This window comes from Panthera onca, chromosome D1 (assembly GCF_046562875.1).
Source record: "Panthera onca isolate mPanOnc1 chromosome D1, mPanOnc1 haplotype 2, whole genome shotgun sequence".
NCBI lineage: Eukaryota > Metazoa > Chordata > Mammalia > Carnivora > Felidae > Panthera > Panthera onca.
Window position 1 is genome coordinate 462289 of NC_138348.1, and position 6000 is coordinate 468288.

Sequence of the window (6000 nt, forward strand, 5' to 3'; positions counted from 1 at the left end):
GAGTGCATCCAAGTCTGGACTGTCCTGGCTTCAGTGCCCCTAATTCCTTGTGCCCCAGCTGCTCGTCCTTCAGTCCCCAGTCCCTGAACTTTGCGCCGACCCCACTGTCATATTCCCTGGTGTGGACGCACCACAGCTAACCCACCCACCTACCACAGGACACCTTGGTCGCTCCCAAGGGTTGGCAGTTATGAACAAAGCTGTGATAAACAACCGTGGGCAGGCTTGTGTGTGGACGTCAATTTCCAGCTCTTTGGGATAAATACAAAGCGCGTGATTGTTGGATGGGATGGTCAGTTTTGTAAGAAACTGCCAGACTTTCCCAACGCACCGATCCGCGCTCCTCCCGGCCCCGAACGAGACGCACATCCTTGGTGCCGGCGTTTGGGTTTTGGGCCATTGTAACAGGTATGTAGTGATAGCTGCTTTCTTTACACGTGTTTTTAAGCAGCTGCTGTGGCTTATTCCTGCACGAAGTCGGCAGATTAAAATGCCCTGTGCTTTCACACCGTTCACAGGTCAGTCACGTCCACGGGAACACGCCCACTCCCGACACGTGTCAGTCAGACTTCTCAGCACCTCAAACACTCAAGCCCCCGGGGAATAGCTTCATAAGAAAAATGTGCCCGTTTATCAAAAGTACACTAAAATTGAAGTTTACAAAATCTACAGCAAAATTAACGTGCAGTAAAAAAATGAATTTTGGCACAAGTACTGGCCCATGTAACCACCACCACAGTCGGGACACAACACCTGCTCTCCGTCACCCCAAAGGCTTCCCTCCCGCTGCACCTCTGGGGTCACATCCTCGGCCCTGAGCGCCTCTGGTCACAGCTTCACGAAGTCACAAGCAGTCACTGGCTCAGAGGGACAGACGGAGGGTGCGGCCAGGGAGAGGCTGCGTCTGTGCTGCTCCTGTCACAGGATATTTGTTTCTACCGCCTTCTCTGCCGCCCAGGGTTTCTCCAGGGACGGCCCCTCCCTGTGCCCTCCCACACCTGCTGTGCGGCGGTTTGTCCCGCGTGGGTGGAGACTCGCCACCGAGACACCCCTGCCTATGCCACTGCGCCCGGAATCAGGAAGGAGGAGGCCTAAGAAACGTGGCGCTGCCTCAAGCTTCACTTCCCATTCTGTGCTCTACTTTGAAACAACATGGGATACAGGCCACGACTGCAAAATGCCACCTTTTTAAAAAGATTTTAAAAAGGTTTTTTTAATTTTTATCTTACATTGATTTATTTTTTGAGAGACATAGAGTGACAGAGCACAAGTTGGGAGGGGCAGAGAGACAAGGAGACACAGAATCCGAAGCAGGATCCAGGCTCCGAGCTGTCAGCACAGAGCCCGACGCGGGGCTGGAACCCACGAACCGTGAGATCATGACCTGAGCCAAAGTCGGACGCTCAACCGACTGAGCCACCCAGGCACCCCAGGATTTTTAAAAGTTTTAAGTCATCTCCATCCCCAACGTGGGGGCTCAAGCTCACAACCCCAAGATCAAGTGTTGCACCAGCCAGGTGCCCTGCAAAGTGCCACTCCCAACCCACAGGTTTCAGGGAGCACCCCCCCCTCCACCCCGGGTCCCCAGCATTTCACTCTCAGCTGCGTCCTTGTTACAAACGCACAGAGATGTCGCTTACATGAACAGCCATTCAAAGCCCCGGATCGGACATCACTCTGTGCAGAGATCCTCATAGTGGCCAAGTTCAGGGTCCAGGATTCGCAGGAAGAGGAAGCTTCATTTTCCCGGGGTGAGTGTAGGAGGCAGTGCGTTCCAAGCTGGAAACGTAGCTCAGTGTGACACCGTTTCATGCCCTGAATAAGCAAAGAGCAGAAAGCAAGCTCGACTCCTTTTTTGGGGGTTTTGTTTTAACCAAGATTTAAATGTCAATTTCAAGTTAATTGTATCTACCCTTGGTTCTCAGGGGCGTTGCAGGAAAGCACTGAAGAGAATCCTCTCTCAAAGCTACACTCCTCTACTCTTCCCTGCCTTCCCTCGGCCACACAACTGCACCGTGGAACCTGACTCAGGTGCCGGCTTCATACTTTCAGGCTATCAGCCTGGCGCTCGCAGCAATATCACGTAACCTTATTTTAGTCTTAATGAACATACCCTCTTAAGGACTAGGGGAAAAACAACTTGCTTTTATTATTACAGAGAATTAAAACCACACAAAAGTAGAATAGTATAATGAACTCTTCTGCACCATTGCTCAGCGTCGATCATTTATGACCAATCTTACCTGCCCCTACTTTCTCTGTTCTCAGGTGAATTTTGGAGCCGAATTTGTATCATTCTCAGAAATCGCATCGTTCATCTATAAGGATTTCAGTATATATCTCAAAAAGATAATGACTGCGGTCTGCTCTCCCCACAGATCACCCAGGAAACCTGCTGGTCAGACAGAGCTGGGTTATCGAGCGCCTGGCAAGGACGGACAGTAGCTGACAGTCTTAGTAATGATTTTAAAGGAGGTATGAAAGTGAAGTGGTTATGGGGATTCAGGATAAGGCTCAATTGCTTTAAAACGGGTCTTTCAAAGCAGGGATCTGGTGGGGACCACAAAAGGGTCGTGAATGGTTTAGGGTTGGTGAACACAGGGAGGCAACAGTCCTAATATCAACGAGGTGGAACTTAGAGTATTTTGTTACATTTTTGTCTCCTGTGCAAGGTAAGACATCTCCCATATATCACCTCCCAAAGCTTCGTTATTTCAAGTCCCAGACGAGACCTGGAATTTATGTTGTGTGTGACGTGAGGTAGTAATTTCATTTTCGTCTGGATGGCTGTCCAGTTGCCCAGCGTCAGTTATCACAAAGGCCATCCTTTCTCCACTGCCCTTCGATGCGTTTTATTTGTAAGTCACCCGTCTGCATATGCTCAGGTCTACTTCTGGGCTCTCTGCCAGGTGCCAGCGGCCAAATCTCACTCCTGCGGCGTCTCAGGTGCGATGCCTTAATTATTCACCATCTGAATCACAGTAACCGTTTAAGTCTTACTGTCTAATACATCAAATGCTGTCCCTGTTTTGCTTCAAGGATGTCTGAGCTATTGTGACCGTCTGTATTTCCATTTAAACTTCAGGGCAACTTGTCAGGTTCTACAAGAAGATACTGCCAGGGGGTTGATCAGAACTGCATCACACTTAGATCAACTTTAGGAGGGCATCAAACTGTGGTTTTGGGTCACATCTCCTCAATTACTAATAATGTTGAGCATCATTTCATGTGCTTCTTGGCCATTTATGTACCTTCCTTGGAGAAATGTCCGTTAAGTCCTTTGCTGATTTTAAAATTGGGTTGTCATTTTGCTACTGAGTTCTAAGAGTTCTTTATATATTCTGGATACTAGGCTCATCAGCTATGTGATTTGTGGATATTTTCTCCCATTCTGAGTTTCCTTTTCATTCTCTTGACAGTGTCCTTTGATGCACAAAAGATGTTAAGTTTAGGGGCACCTGGGTGGCTCAGTCGGTTGGGCATCCGACTTTGGCTCAGGTCATGATCTCACAGTTCATGAGTTCGAGCCCCGTGTCAGGCTCTGTGCGGACAGCTCAGAGCCTGGAGCCTGCTTCGGATTCTGTGTCTCCCTGTCTCTCTGCCTCATTTCCACTCATGCTCTGTCTCTGTCTTAAAAATAAATAAAACAGGGGCACCTGGGTGGCGCAGTCGGTTGAGCGTCCGACTTCAGCCAGGTCACGATCTCGCGGTCCGTGAGTTCGAGCCCCGCGTCGGGCTCTGGGCTGATGGCTCGGAGCCTGGAGCCTGTTTCCGATTCTGTGTCTCCCTCTCTCTCTGCCCCTCCCCGGTTCATGCTCTCTCTCTGTCCCAAAAATAAAAATAAAAAAAACGTTGAAAAAAAAAAAATTAAAAAAAAAAAAAAATAAATAAATAAAACATTAAAAAAAAAGATGTTAAGTTTATGAAATCCAATTGTCTACTTGTTTGCTTTGTGCTTTTGCTGTTAGGATTAAGAAACCATTGCCAGGGGCGCCTGGGTGGCTCAGTCGGTTGAGCGTCCGACTTCAGCTCAGGTCACGATCTCATGGTTCGTGAGTTCGAGCCCCGCGTCAGGCTCTGGGCTGATGGCTCGGAGCCTGGAGCCTGCTTCCGATTCTGTGTCTCCCTCTCTCTCTGCCCCTCCCCCATTCATGCTCTGTCTCTCTCTGTCTCAAAAATAAATAAACATTAAAAAAAATTAAAAAAAAAAAAACCATTGCCAAATTCAAAGTCATGAAGATTTTCCCCTATATTTGCTTCTAACAGTTCTATAGTTTTAGATCATATATTTAAATCTTTGATCCATTTTGAGTTATTTTGTGTGTGTGGTGTGAGGTAGGGGTTCAACTCCACTGTTTTGCATGTGGGCGGCCAGTTGTCCCAACACCATGTGGAAGAAACTCTTCTTCCCCCAGTGAACAATCTTACACTCTTGTTGGAAACAAATTGATTATAAATGTGGGGGTCTACATCTCAATTCTCAACCCTATTCCATTGATCTATAAGAAATCAAAACCGTACTGGTTTGATTCCTGTAGCTTTGTAGTAAATTTTGAAATCAGGAGCAGTTGAGTCCTACAACTTTGCTTTTCTTTCTCAAGATTGTCTTGGTTATTTGTGGTTCCTTACATACAATTGCATATGAATTTAGGAGTGACTTTTCCATTTCTGTAAAAAGGGGGCCCTTGGGGTTTTGATAGGGAGCATATCAAATCCGTATGTTGGTTTGGAGAGAAAGGCCATCTTAACGACATGGAGTCTACCAAGCCACGCGCATTGGATTTACTCATTCTTGTCTTTAATCTCCACCCCCCACCACACACACACACACACACCGGCAATGTTTTGTAGCTTTCAGTGAACACATCTTTCACCTTCGTGGTTAAATTTCTAAGTATTTTCTTCTTTTTGATGCTGTTGCAAGTGAATTATTTTCTTCATTTCATTTTTGGTTTGTTGCTAGTGTATAAAAGTATAACTGTTTTTTATACGTCGATATCATATCCCACAATTTTGCTGGATTTATTTATTAGTTGTAACAGGCTGAGGCTGAGGGTGAGGGTGAGGGTTTTGTTTTGTTAGATTTTCTATACATTAGATCATGTCATCGGCACAGAGAAATCGTTTACTTTTTCCTTTCCAATCTTGGATACCTTTTCTTTCTTTTTCTTGCCTAATTGTTCGGGTAGAACTTCCAGAACATGATACAGAGAAGCAGAAGTGGGTGTCCTTGTCTTATTCTTGATCCTAGGGGAAACGCTTTCCATCTCTCACTATTGAGTCCGATGTTCGTTGTGGGTTTTTCAAAGATGTCCTTTATCATTTCGGGAGGTTTCTTTCTATTCGTAGTTTATGGAGTCTTTTTATCATAAAAGGGCATTGGGTTTCATCAAATGCTTTTTCTACATCAGTTAGGATTACTAAATGGATTTCCACCCTCCGTTCTATTAATGTAATATATTACATTGAGTTTTGTCTGTTGAATCACCCTTGCATTCCTGGAGCAAATCCCCGCTTGGTCATAGTGCATAATCCTTTAAAAAATGCTGCTAGATTTGGTTTGCTCATATTTTGTGGAAGAGTTTTGTATACATATATTTATAAGGGTTGTTTATCTGGAGTTTTCTTTCTTGTGATGTCATTGCTTAGTCCTGAGAGTTCTTTATATATGTTGTATAGAAACCACTTGCTGAAAATAGGATTTGCTGATATTTTCTTACATTCTATGAGTGGAAATTTCAAATGTTAATGAAGTCCAGCTTATTTTTGCTTTAATTTGTAGACCATGCTTTTGGTGTCATGTCTAAAAACTCTTTGCAAGGGGTGTCTGGCTGGTTCAGTCAGAAGAGCATGTGATTCTTGATCTTGGGGTTGTGAGTTTGAGCCCCATGTTAGGTGTAGAAATTACTTAAATGAATAAATAAATAAAAACTTGAAAAAAAATGCTTTGCCAAATCCCTGGTCACAAATATTTTCCCCCATATTTCCAAAATTTTTATA

The 6000-nt window shown here is 45.1% G+C and overlaps 1 long non-coding RNA gene across 1 annotated transcript; it reads left to right on the top strand.

Annotated features, from left to right (window-relative positions):
* The first annotated feature begins 470 nt into the window (after positions 1-470).
* On the top strand, positions 471-3318 carry LOC132677719 (uncharacterized). The gene is made up of 3 exons (XR_009609374.3): positions 471-2031; positions 2379-2946; positions 3086-3318. It is a non-coding gene; the product is annotated as an uncharacterized LOC132677719 (long non-coding RNA).
* The last annotated feature ends 2682 nt before the right edge of the window (positions 3319-6000 follow it).